We start from the raw sequence: 14189 nt of genomic DNA on the forward strand, positions 1-14189 counted from the left end.
GTTCCCGGGGCAAAAAGCCTGACCCAGCTCTGCCAAAGGGATGCGCCAAAAAGATTCGGATATCTACAACAGAAGGTGTGTTTTTGGTGGCAGACGCTTCAGAAAAATGTAAAACGGCCATCTGCGGCCACTCTGAATTCAATGCAAGCGTCAAATGCACTTGGATAGCATGCGCGGCAGCTGGTGGAGTACCGTAGGAGGGAAGGCAAGTGAGGTCTGTCTGCCTAATGGGCGACAAGTTTCACTCGCGCGGCAGCTGGTCTGCTAGCGGAGCCGGGGTTGCCGCCTTGAAAAGAAAGCTTGGCACATTTCCAACACGCTGAAAATAAATTCCTATTGCAGTCGCGACTACAGCGAAGGCGTATGACCTTGGGCGCCATCTTGTCGATCCCACTCCGGACCCGTTTTGGTCCTATTATGTGCTATCACGGTCACTCCAATCACGCGGGTAGTCTAGGATCTGTTTTGACGCGCGCCGAGCATTGTTCGTTGGAGAGCCGCTAACCTTTTCAGTGACTTTCATCCTTCATTCCTTAGGCAATTTGGGGCTTTGTATGTGTTTGTGTCCTTTCTGCGTTCTTCCAGCCTGAGAACGTGTTCGCTCATGAGTCACGACAATGAACGATCGCAGAGGCCGCGTGCGTCCTTGACTGACGCCATCATTTCACGCGTGGATGCAATGCATCTCAAGGACATTTCCCGGGAGCTTGTTGGCGTGGCGGCGTCAGGCCCCCACAGCTCCCCCTCTTCGCGGCTCTAAAAAAATGTTTGCACGTCAGAAACACGTGGTATTACTCCGTCAGGCATCATAGTTGATGCCCATTGGCCGAAGGACATCGCGCGCTCCGCTATTGGTTGGCAAAGTTTCAAAAGAGCATTCTTTCGCGGGCTGCCTGTCTGGCGGGCAGTCACGAGAAGAGAAGGGAGAGAAGTGGCAGCGGCGTCTCGCGTCTCGACGATGTCAGTTGACACCACTGTATGATGGCATTGTTCAAAGAGGAGTTCCAGATTTGTTCGTGTGTCAAAGTGACTCAGCGCGTGTTGTGATGTTTCCCCGACACAAGTATCCTACGTACGAACAGTCTCTCGAGTTCAGAACTGGAATGCAGTGGTGAGCTGACGCCTGAGGAACACTTGTGAGCGCCGTCGCATTTTCAAATGCAGTCACAACGGAGACAGGATTCGGTGTCCGTGCGACAAGCATTGCCCGCTTCGTTGAAACCTTCGCACTGCAACCAACGAAAGGAGATGCTCACCGTGAAATCGCATGCACTCGTGTGAGCCAGTGATGGGCAGTAACTACTCATGAGGTAGTTTAACTACAACTACTAACTACTTCCCTTAAAAGTAATTGGAATTACTAATTAACTACATCTTGCAAAAAGTAATTAAACTATATTTGTAACTACTACAAAGTAGTTTCAATTACTTTTCCAACTACTTTGTGGAAAATGGCTGTAAGAACAATAAAGGTGTCACTAATAAGTAATAATAGACAGCAATATCGGTTGAAGTAATAATTTAATTCGATGTACATTCGTAATGCGTTCACACCATCCTGGTGCCCCTGAGTCCCAAAGCGCTCACCTGTCTGCGGTCATAAATTGGTACAGAGCAGATACAAAACTCTTCTAGTGCTCCAGTGAGCTTCAAATTTTTCCAGAAGGCAATTCAACAAAACAAAGGAAAATATTTTCAGGCCTTCCCCACAGTGCGTTTGAGATTTCCTCAATTATCTCCGTTTTCTTTTCATAGAACATTGCTGTTATGCGCCGCACCACTGTTCTTCGACTTGGAATTGACAACCTAGGAGCCACTGTTCTGCAGAAGTTCTCAAATCCTGTTCTCTCAACTGTTGCAGTTGGCATCATGTCAGTGACTATCAGTTCTGTAACAGCTTTGTCAAATGCTTCTTGTGTTATCTTCTTGTCGCACGCATTTTCCACAATCTGGCACAGGCTCGCTTGTTTGCTGCCATGGGGACCCTGGTTCGAGTCAGCACTCCTTTGCGCACCGTCGACGTCCCCTTTCTTTTTTCGTCTCTTGCTGTTCTTTTGTCTCTCGTAGTCCGTGAACTGGACAGGATGTTGCCCCTGAGGATGAAGAGGAATAAAAATAATGGTCATATCGGAGCTCGTTGGGAAATTTGTCGGGCGAGAAACTGAAATCTTCCTCACAACGGGAACGTCAAGAGACCGTCACACAACCTAATATGACTACTGGCGACAGACGCGTAGGAACAAAAAAGAAAAAGAGAAGAAAACTTCCTGCGAGCAGGTACGAGCAACATCTCACCACATACAGGCGTGCGCGCCATTTGCTACATCAACACAGGGTATGCATCGTCCAACGCCATTCAGAAACAAAGGAGCCGGGACATTTTTTATGGTTGACGCCTTGTAGATCACGACAACCAAATGTCTCAGCAAAGGTGCACGCGATGTAGTGAAAGAGGGTATTTGCAATGCGAACAGAAAATGGTAATCCTAAACGAATGTGCACTGCCGCGTTGCCATTAAAATAGGAGTTGCCGTTAATCGGTGGAAATTGTCTATAGCAAAGCACTTGAATACACAGATCATTTATTAACGCAAGTGAATTTACTCACCCGCACGTGTTTCAAGAAGTTACTGGAACTTCTCACGCTGCCGGACAACGTACGACAGGGGCAAAACCGGCACTCTGCAGTGAAGTTTGCGCTTCCCTCCTTCACCTTAACATTCTTGTAGCAGTACTCAATCACGAAGGAGTCCATCCCGACAGTGACACAGGCAATAACGCCGACAAGAAGAAGAACGTGAAACATGCTGCAACAACAACGAACGCATGCTCGCTGCAACCCAGAACGCTAATACTTGGATTGGATTGCCTCCGGCCGCGACCAAGCGGGTGCCTCGGGCTAAGGCGTCTGCTACGGCTTCGCGCGATCACCACGAGGTCGCGGGCGCGGCTTCGTAGTTAAACTACAGTAGTTAACTACAAAAAATGTAATTTAACTACCAACCTGCAATTACATATGACAGAGTAGTTATAATTACCAAGTAACTACTCGAAAAGTAATTTAACTAGTAATTCAACTACATGTAATTGAACTACTGCCCATCACTGGTGTGAGCTGTGAGCGTCGCTCACTTCTCGGAGTAGAGTGCGTGTGTGTGTGTTTTTCGAGTTCGAACTTGGTCAACGAACGCAACGATTTGGACTCTGTAGGCACGGTGAATATTTGTGTCAGACTTTTGAATCAGTACGATGTTTCAAATAAATGTGTATTTTGTCAAAAAATTTGCCTAGTTGTTCTGGAATACGGAATAACAAGCGTCGGGCATGAAAACCAGTAAAAGTAAAAGCCGATGGTAGCCAGTACCGGGCCGAAAGGCGAGCCAAACTGAGAGACTCCTGATTGGCCGAATGGTAGGCATCATAGTTCATTTTCATTGGTTGCATGTCCAGTGTTGCCTGAATTATCTCAAACTATGGGCTCTATGGGGAGCTGTGGGAGCCTGGCGGCGTGGCCACCAGAGCTATATACGGCTCTGCTGGCCACAGTGCTCGTAACTGCCCGTAACAGTGCCTGCGAAAGAATGCTCTATTGGAGCTTTACCATCCGATAGCAGAGCGGGCAACGTCCTTTGGCCAATGAGTCAACTACGATGGCTGACGGAATAATACCAAGTGTTTGACTTGTTCTTAGAGCCGCGACACACGGCACTGCCCTGGCCAAAATAGGAAAGCCGACCAACGAAAGCGCTGGGTATCTGGCACTCAAAATAATTCGTACGGCAAGGAAAGCTTTTGTTCGTTTGTTAAACCAAGCATATCATTCCAGATTGCAAGAAGAAGAGTAACTCGTTCACTAGTCATTTTTTCGCAGTCAAGATGGGGGGGGGGGGGATATATTTATTAGACGAAGAAAAAAAACGGGGGGAGAGGAAACGCAAGATGTAAATTATAGTGTTTGCCGAACGGAAGCACAAGTGCCTGCTGCTGAACTTTGGAAAAGTTTGCGATCAACGAGTACAAATCACAAGGAGACTGTTCTGAACTCCATGCACTTTCGTCTTCTGCAGCCTAGTACAAGCCGGTGATGTGCGATTCAGATGTGTGCTCAAATCGATAGAAACATAAAATCAAAGAAAATAGCAAAATAATATACGGAGAGCAATATACATTGAAAGAGTTTCTCTGTACATCTCGAAATTCGGGAGCATGTACAATAACAACAATAAATGATAGAGAAGTTACGATGACATGGGGATGTTTACCCCTGGTAGCCAATACCCTACCCTACTTCACAGAGGTCGATATGAGAGGAAAGATAAAATTCGTACAAAAGTTGGTAATAATCCCTACTGTTTTGTGAAGTAAAATATATGTGACAATCACCGTGTATTGGATACATGATACTGAATTCGAGAAGCCGTAATGGGTAACACGCGTTGGAACGGCGTAAATAATATTTCATGACGCGTTTGGAAGTGTTTCAACGGAATGTTTATCCTGTTCTCAGTTTGTGTAAAAACGGCCATCTGCGGCCACTCTGAATAAAATGCAAGCGTCAAATGCACTCCCATAGCTCGCGAGAGAGAACAGGCGGAAAGAGAGTGAGGTGCGCGTTGTGTCACTCGTAGGTAAACATGGAGACGGCATGGTCGCGAAACTTTCCGTGATTCACAGGTCTCTAGAGGAATTTGTGGGGACAAGCGCCGCATATTACAGATTATGATGCACCTTGCATAATTACATGCAGGTGTGTAGATTTCAAGGTTGAGTGGTGGACCTATGGATTACCATTTCGTGCCGGTCTCGGTAGCTCAGGTAGTTGCGTGTAGGCTTTCGCTGAGCACAGTTGTCCGCTCCGCGTGCATCATATAGCTAGCCATACTGGAGACCCCCCTTACGTGGAAATTTCCCACTTATTATATAGTGTGTTAACACATGCAAGAAGGTTCCAGTCAAACGTAAGCACAAACAGACCACACTCGACTCGTCGCTTTACAGCATGACTATGCGCATGCTTTCCGCGAGGGGCGCTGTAGCACAATAGCTAGTGGCGCCTGACCACAATTTTAGCATGGTTACTGAATACTCTTTCTGGTCAGGAAACTCACGTGAGAACTTCATTTCGGCGTTCGGGGGGATACTTTCGTGTCTGCCGGTGCCTGCGCGTTTGGCTTGCAGAGTGTTTCTGTGGGTGTTTGGAAGTGTACAGCTTTTCTTTCTTTGTGCTTGCGTTTTGAGTGCGTAAGCGGAGGTTCTTTTTTTAATATTCTTGATATTATTATATATATATTATTCTTAATATTCTTATTTTTAATATAAGTTTATCGCAATCTTCGCACTCTGTTCGTATGTATGATCTACACATATAAAGGAGACTTCGCCTTATTCGAACGTGCGAAATTTCGTGATGGCTGTATGTTCTTCATGCAAGTCTTCCTTGTCTTCATCCTGAATTTGAATCCCCAAAAAATTGACTCGGCGACTTTGAGGTTTTAATCCTCGCCATCGGAGGAGGTTTTTGTACAATGTGTCAGGCACAACGACTTTCAGTGTGCGTAAACTGCGCGGGTGAAAGCGTGTAGGTCGAAGCGTGCTCTTTAAATGTATGTCAAATTTGCATATCTGTACTTTGCCCCCTTTCGGTAAGACAGTATAGAGTACAGCTATGTTCTCAAAGATGGGGCTTTTGGACTCTCGTTTCTCAAAAACCCCACCTCCGATTTCCTTCATATTTTGTTGTTATGTAGCTCAGGGTATGACCTACATGTGCTTGCGATACGGAAGGTTCCCTCTCGGCACAATTAGGTGTAGACCGCAACAAGCGTGGGGTGTGGAGCACACGATGTACATCGCGACTGGGAGTGGCGAAAATCTACTGTTGTCCTTTGTCCTGACAAAGCCACTGTCGAAACGTCGACCTTTTTTTTTTTTCATTTAACTTTTAATTTCTGCCCATTAAATGAACTAGATTTCTAACTTCCCTAAAATCAGTTGTTCGCATCTTTTTCCTTCCACAACTATATACAGTCGACCCGCATTTATCCGGACTTGGTTTATCCGGATCCTGCGCTATCCAGACAAAAAAGCGTGGGGACAGATTTCTCCCCATGTATTTCGCCCTCGCTTAAGGACACTTGGCCCACACCTATAGTCAAGCGAGGTCGAGAACCCTGGTCGTGGCCTCCTTCTTACTGACACAAAGACTGTGTTGCTAGGAAGAATTTTTTCCCTTTTCAGCTTTGCACGTTACACAAAAGTAATCCACTGAGCAGTCCGGTTATTTTCAGATTGGGACCCCTGTGCTGCAATCACAGATGACGACATCGTCAGTGTCGTCGTTTCCGATAGTGTTCGAGAAGAAACTGATGATGAAAGCGTGGATGCACCAGCTGTTATGCTTGAAAATGCTTGGGCGGCACTGAGAACAGCGCAAGTACTTTCCGAGCGATGAAACAATATTTCGCAAGTTAGTGCCATTAGCAAAGGTATGCAAGAACTGGATGCGTGTATTAGAACGAAACAGATGACAGGTCGCTTTGGAGATTGTGATAGTATGTTTACTGATACGAGCAGATATCAGGCAAGCACGTTCCTGTGCGCCTTACCTGTTATCACGGTCCCAAGCACGGCGCTGCGGATTGTTTACCAGCGGATGTTATTTAAGCGCACGAATGTCTGTCAGCTCGTCTTTTTCATGTGCTCGAACCTGAATAAAGTTTTGTGTCAACCCCGATACAACACTGGCGACGAAGATGTGTCCTCGGCCCACGGATACCAACGGCTGCCGCTACGAGACAAGGCACTGACAGGCAAGTCATTTCCGAAACTGATGTGGCACGCATAGGACGAATTGGACGAAAAATCCGAGAACTTTGACTCTTATATCGAACGTTTCGAGCACTACGCAACAGCTAATGATATCGCAGACGCAAAGAAGCTCGCAGTATTTCTCACAGTAATTGGAGCACCGACCTATGAAGTCTTGAAGAATTTACTCGTTCCCCAGCTGCCATGCGCAAAGACGTACGACGAAGTCATAACAGCACTGAAAAGTTTCTTCAGCCCAAAAAGATCCATTATCGCTGAGCGATGCAAATTTAACAGGCGGTCTCAGCTCGAACAAAAGACCGTAGCTGATTTCATAGTGCAGCTGAAACGCGTGGCTAGGACATGTGAATTTGGGAAATTTCTTCACGAAGCTCTACGTGATAGACTAGTAGCTGGTCTACGCAATGAACGTACACAGCATGCTTTGTTTGACTAACCTTTGAAGGGGCGTGTAGAATTGCCCTGGATAGGGAGCAAGCCGAAAAGCAAACTGAATATTTGCACACACCCATTTGAGGAAGTAGGGTGGACGCTATTTCGACAAGTGATCCAATGGAAACTATCCAGAGGAACAACCCGAAATCAAAAGAAGAAAGGTCTACATCTCAAGGCGCGCGCTGCTATCGCTGTGGCAAAAGACACGACCCACAAGTATGCATGTTGGTATAAGGGCTATCGTTGTAATCGTTGCAAAGGAAAGGGGCACCTTCAAAAAATGTGTTCACAAGACCACGGCGCGGAAAGCGTGATCAAGGCAAGACTGTGGGCTACGTATCTGCAACGGAGAGCGATGAAGTGTGTTCACTATGGATGCTAAACAGCCGAGCTATACAGTGTCTGTGGAAGTAGAAGGGCGGCGCTTACCTATGCAGATAGACACATTCCATCAGGGCTATTTAACGAGTACACGTAAGGTGCAAACCATTTCAGTTAAAGGCAAAGCTAACGTAACTGTCAAGCATGATGACGTCACGCACCTGCTACCTATTTATGTTGTGCACGATCACGGGAAAAGGCTGCCTATTTTGTTAGGAAGGGACTGGCTTGAGAAGATGACACTAAATTGGAGGCAAGTGTCCACTGTCACAGCAGAAGACCGTGTCAGGGAACTGCAGCAAAAGTTTCCTACGGTGTTTTCCTCTCAGCCAGGCAAGATAGATCAATACCAGGCAAAGGTGGTGCTTCAAGAAGGTACTGTGCCAGTTTTCTGCAAGCCGCGAACTGTACTACCTTTTGCCATGCGATCGAAAGTGGCACAAGAACTCAACAAGTTGGAAGAAGCCGGAATCATCAAACGAGTGTCTCGTAGTGATTGGGCGACACCGCTGGTTGTGGTACAAAAAAAAAAAAAAAAAAACTGACGGATCGGTCCGATTGTGTGGGGATTACAAGGTTACGGTGAATCCTGCCTTGAGAACTGACTATTACCCGCTACCACACCCGGAGGATCTGTTCGCCACACTCGCGGGTTGCAAGGTTTTTTCCGTACTCGACTTGAGAAGTGCTTATCAACAAGTGGAAGTTAGCCCAGAATGCCGACCCTTTTTGACGATCAACACACCTATGGGGCTACTTGAATATCAGAGGCTACCATTCGGCATTGCAAGCGCTCCGACGATTTTTCAGTCATTAATGGATCAAGTACTAAAGGGACTCCCAAGAGTCTGTTGTTACATCGTCGACGTTATTGTAGGAGGCGTAGATCTAGAAGAGGCACAACGTAACCTTCAGCAAGTTTTGCAACGTTTCCAGCAATACAATATCACAGTCAAGGAAGACAAATGCAAATTGTTCACCAGCTCAGTGACCTATCTGGGACACAAGATAACGGCTGATGGAATATCCCCCACTTCCAGCAAGATAAAGGCTATCAGAGATGCGCCGGAGCCGAAGACTGTAACTGAACTAAAATCCTATCTTGGAATGCTGAATTTTTACGTCAAGTTTTTGAAGGACCTAGCGATCGTAGCAGAGCCGCTCTACCGCCTCCTCAAGAAGGGACATCGATGGTCGTGGACGAAGATCTGCTTTTGAAAAAACAAAGCAGCTCCTGTTAAACAGTGATGTATTGACTTATTACGACGTGGAAAAACCCCTGGGACTGATGTGTGAAGCCTCCGCGTATGGACTGGATGCCGTAATTTTTCAACAATTAATTCAACAATAGAAATATCTTCAGGCAGCGGAGAAGAAAAAGAAGGCAATTACCATTAAAAGCTACAGGAACACGGCTGAAGCACGTTTGGAATGTATCAGCACATTGATTGTTAAGAGAGATGCGTGCTAATCAGCAATGAGGAGCGTTTAGATCGCAATAAATACTCCAAATCAAATCGCTTCCCATAGTTTCCTATGGGAGCAGCCGGCGCCAGTGGGCTCTCCAACATGGCGGCCGGTTGCAGTCCCTCTCATATGCGCCCCTCTCCTATGCGCGAGCCTTTGTTTACACCATGCCTTTCGCGATGCGTAGTCTACGCGAACTACTCATTTTAAATGTTTATGCTCGATGACAAAACACTAGTTGGTGCACTCAAGTTGCACAGTGCAGTGTTTCGGTCTGCGGAGAAGCTAAGCTATCTTGTGCCGCGTCGTACCAAGTTGGACAGCGAAGACGGGAGTAGCCTCGGTTGCTAGGCGTGGATTTGCAGTTAAACCATCGTGTGTGCTCGAAACACTTCACACTGGACCCTTAAAAAGATTTCCCGCCTGGCTCACAACGTCGACGCTTGAGTACTGACAGGAATCGTCGATATCAGTGAGGTATGTTGAGTTATAATGAGTATGACATGCAAAGTATCAGGTTGTTATTGTGTACTAAGGTACTTCCTCGCTGTCTTAATGAATACCCTCGGAAAGTATAATGGTCATGGATGCTTTACTAAGCGGCGCTTTTGACGAAACTGCCATCTTGTCCTGGTTTCTGGTCGCAAGTCATAGAAAACGTCATTTTGAGGTCATGTGACTTTGTTTACATGATGAAAGATGAAAGTCACTGAAAACCAGAAAAGAACTTCAGTTTCTCTCTTTTGTTTACGTGTCGTTTCGCCGCCTACCGACATATTTTCGCCGTCAAGAGATTACCGTATTTTGCCAGAGTAAACTACGCGGAGCTTCTTCCGCAACATGGTAGCCCATTTCGGCATTCCTTGGTAGGCGTCACCATTTGAAAGTGGGCTTCACCTAACACTTTTCGTGTATTGCGAGCAAGCCCACTTCAAGGAACTCTGAGCGGTGCTAAAATCTTCGTTTTCTCGCTGTTTAGCGTGATTTCGCTGATTTTTTCTTAATTTTTGGTACTAACAAGGCTGATGATGCCTTGCGTTAGTTTACTGAAGTTAGGTTAGATTAATTGGGCCACGGCAGCTTGCTTTGCCACCAAATTCGCTTCGATAACGATGTCGGGATGGTGAGACAAGCTACAATGGCAGTACTAATCTAACCTAACTGATCACTAAACAAAGCCTATGATGTCTTAGGTTAGTTTAATGAAGTTAGATTAGATTAATAGGGCTATAGCAGCTTGCTTTGCCCACAAAGTTGCTTCGATAATGAGCTTGGGAGGGAGATTCAAGCTGCCACCGCCGCAGTGATCTAATCTAATTTATTACTAAACAATGTCTATGATGCCAGGTTGAAGTTGGCTTTCCGGCAACACAAATAAATGAATCGCAACGTTCCGCAAAATTTACAAACGTACAATTCCGCAACAATAAGCGTTCGTTGAAGTGGGCTTGCCCGCAATACACCGAAGTGTCAAATGGTGACGCCTACCAAAGGAATGCCCCCATTTCTCCTTAGTTTAAGCACATCGCATCGGCTCGGTAAGTCTTAACGCGCAGTCGCCATCAGATCCGTGGAAGCTGTCAACAATACGACGCTTTGTGTCTAAAACTGCGCGTTTTACTGCGAGATTGTCGGATAAAAATAATTACCGTGATCGAAAAACAGCCAAAGCTATTCTTGATGAAGTAATGTGTGCATTACTTTGTTTGCAAGCTATCATTGGTCGCCGAGCGAAGAAGGCGTGAAGGTACCTCGCGCGCACGCAACCAATGCTAAAGCAATTAAGCATGCAGTTGCATTCTATGGTTGCATTGTTGCACTGGGCTACTGCCTCACGAGACCGCCCTTGCACTCCGTTGCGGGAAACGGAAGAGCACAATGCGAAGGAAATATTTGCGGGAATATGTAAGAGTGTAGCAATATGCAACTTAATTGCGTCGAGACAATTTGCTCGGACTTGTAAGAGCTAAGAGAAGAAAATGTGTGGACGTGAGCGCATTGCATTACGAAGTTGCTGACAGTATGGTGACGCGAACAAAATTTGTGCAAGTGTAGTGGCCGTTGGAGCGATTGCTAGTTCTTGCCTTGTGAACACCGTCGCAGTTTTCACCAAAATTTCTGTGGACATTCCTCTAATTTCCTCGTTTGACAAATACACAATAGTTATTCTCTATGTGCGGGCATTGTCGTGTGCATGGAACATATGATGCACGAAAGGGTTAGGTAGCAAGCGAGCTGGTGGTGACGATCCATGACTTGAAAACTCGAGATGAGGTAGGGACGATAACAGACAAACACAAGTGAGCTGAGTTTGAGACCGTGTTTGTGTTTATCTGTTATCGTCCCTACCAAGTCATGGATCATACGATGCAGCCGCATCCTCGCGAGCTCGGGCCATCGGCAGTGACCATCCAAGTGACCATGCATAGCTTGCATTGCCAACGTCTTTATTTCCCTTGAGAATCGGTGTTTGCCAAGTTCTTCGAAAGGGAGGACATCCATCCCCCCACTCCCGCACACACCCTAATACCCCCCAAATCTGGCAGAGACCCCCAACAATTTTGTGACACTGCACAATACTTTGTCAAAAGCATCTAAAATGTGAACTTCATAATTATAGGGCGATTCCCGCTTTTTCTATAGCAGCCTATTCTATGCGCACGTTCTATAGTGTCCCTTGCTAACATTAACCCAAACATTTCATCAGTGGCGCCTAGAACTTTCTTCTTGGATTCCTCCCATCTCTCACCATCAATAACTGTGATGCCACGAAAGATTAAATTGTTTGCCTTGATCTCCCCTCCTGATCAGTTAAGCTTGCGTGAATAAATTCATTTTCAGCTCTGAGTCTTTTTATTTCTGACTTCAGGGTGTCAACTTCAGAAGCTTTCGATTCAACAGTTTCGAGTCGTGCGCTGATATTAGAAATCCTTTCTATAATAATGTTTTGTGTATCTTGTACTGATTTAACAGCCACAAGAAGGTGTGTCTGTCTGTCTCCTTTTTCAAGTGATGCGGAACATGTCTCAAGGACTGCAGAACGAGAGTTAAGTTCCTGTAGCACCTGTAAGATTGTACCAAGTTGCTTTACTTGCGTATCCGACTTTGGGAAGTCCCGGATTTAGCTCGACGTCGCCGGACAGAAGATGTTTAAAGGCTCCATAGTCTTTCAGAACTAGTTGGCAAAGGTACTTAGCATACAGAAGATAACACACTACTGTGCGGAAACAAAGTGGGCACTGCAGGTTCAGAAGCCATCTGTTGCTAGTTTTATGTTTGGATAATGAAATATCATTTCTCACCTGCAAAAACAGGACAATTGGATTAACAGTAGTCCACATTTCAGATCCGCAGAGCCCACTGTGCACACTATGATCGTCGACCCTTATGAAGAGTTCATCGGGGAGCAGTGCTGTCGTGCAGTGGTGAAGTCTAAAACCAGCGTTGATTGGCGAATCGATGATATCCAGAAGCGCACGTGGATTTTCTTGTGCGTTGTTGACAAACAGCTTAGAAGAGCAGGTAGAATTCCAGAATGTACATGTGCTGTTTACTGGATGATACCGCTGGTGTGATACGTGAAACTGCTTCACAAACAGGAGAATTGGGTTAACAGTAGTACACATTTCGGATCCGCAGAGCCCACTCCACTCCATTACATTCTGTAGCAGACGACAGCGCCAGTGGTGTCGCCTGCTTGTGAGTAATGCCTTTTCGTGCTCTTGTTACTGCGCGGAATATCCTGCAGATCTGTCACAAGGTGTTCCAAAACAGACGACATGACCAACGGTATGTCGTCTGCTATGCTTCCACTTTTACTCCTGATATCTGGGCGCCGTGCCCATGCTCAACATAAGACGCAGCAGACTCTGTCAGCAGCTTTTCACTTTTCCTTCCACTACTTGTCTGTAGAGTAGTCTGAGGGGATGTCCCTCGTGTGAGTACACTGTTACAGTGCCTAAAAATACTTTGGATTAATTCAGATGGCACCCGGATTAACTTGAATGGTGCTCAGATTATTTCAGATGGCACTTGGACTAAAATGGACGGGAAAACCCGTAGAACATTCACAAAATGAAAAGGAGACAGATTTGCAACAAACTGTTTACACATAGAATGCTGTAAAAGGTATCACGGAATGATCGTTTACAGTGCCACAAATTTAGCTCTACATAGAAATTTCTACCACTGGAATGATTGCACCCAATAATATAGGTTTTGATAGGTCGTGACATTACTTACACAGCCTCGGTCGTTGTAGGCTTTCAGGGTGTGCTTTCTAACTATACCAAGCATTACTATGCGGAAAATGAGACTGCTCCATTAGTGAATAAACCTTAATTCTTAGGGTGGGGAGTACTTTTCCGCAATTTGGGCTCCTGCTTTTCAGAATTGCAATGGTGTACCCACTACTCTGTTTCCCAGTCCTACCTTGCAGCTCACTTAGCATGTCGCCACACAAATGGGCTGGCTCATCTTGCATGTCAATCTACTCCTAATTATTATTGGTTTGGGATACAGCTGAGGCAGATCACAATTGAGCCTCTGTATGCAATAAGGGGATAAGTCGAAAAATCCCAATCCGAGAAAACTAAGTGAATATTTGGTAAAGTAATTGCGATAAGTTTTCACGAACAACGTAAATGCAAAATGTGTAACACATATACATGTGTCTACTCTACATGCATGTCCCATTCGCATCATTTCTGTGTGTGTGTGATTTAGCAGAAATTGAACAAAATCCAGGAGCACGACATATCCCCTTTTTCTATGTAACAATGCACGCACAGGGTTTTCGTGCAGGAAAAAAGTTTTCACAGGTCGGACTTTCATGGTGACAGCAGGATGGCCGAAGTTACCTTTGTGCAGTGGAGTAGCCTAGATCGTGATTATCGTGTTGCTAAATGAGCACAATCTTGAAAATAAGTTTTTGCATGGCCAGCCAAATATGACATATTAGCACAGTACGCACATTTTTCCGATTAAAAAAATCGCTAGCACTGTTGACACGGTCACGTGAGGCAGGAAGAACATGTTTTTCGAGTGGAAGCCGAAGTTCATTTCTGCATCGTAGCAAA

At 45.7% G+C, this 14189-nt stretch overlaps 2 protein-coding genes and 1 long non-coding RNA gene across 15 annotated transcripts in view; 1 reads left to right on the top strand and 2 right to left on the bottom strand.

The window, feature by feature from the left end:
* The window catches only part of LOC135375942 (uncharacterized), a 73937-nt gene that overhangs the window by 48710 nt on the left and 11038 nt on the right, over positions 1–14189 (bottom strand). The window lies entirely within an intron of this gene.
* The window catches only part of LOC135375939 (major facilitator superfamily domain-containing protein 1-like), a 238210-nt gene that overhangs the window by 39109 nt on the left and 184912 nt on the right, over positions 1–14189 (top strand). Inside the window, exon 1 of one of the 6 annotated variants that reach the window (XM_064608565.1) lies at positions 6288–6485. The exons of 4 other annotated variants lie outside the window; for them this stretch is intronic. The gene's annotated coding sequence lies outside the window, so the exon portion shown is untranslated. Of the gene's footprint in view, positions 1–6287; positions 6486–9272; positions 9589–14189 lie in introns of those variants that run through there. One more of the 6 variants, XM_064608566.1, reaches the window with a different exon arrangement.
* On the bottom strand, positions 1505–3015 carry LOC135375944 (uncharacterized). Its single transcript, XR_010417444.1, has 2 exons — positions 2609–3015; positions 1505–2093 (listed from the first exon to the last, which is right to left on the bottom strand). It is a non-coding gene; the product is annotated as an uncharacterized LOC135375944 (long non-coding RNA).

The sequence above is a fragment of the Ornithodoros turicata genome, unplaced genomic scaffold (genome assembly GCF_037126465.1).
Source record: "Ornithodoros turicata isolate Travis unplaced genomic scaffold, ASM3712646v1 ctg00000958.1, whole genome shotgun sequence".
NCBI lineage: Eukaryota > Metazoa > Arthropoda > Arachnida > Ixodida > Argasidae > Ornithodoros > Ornithodoros turicata.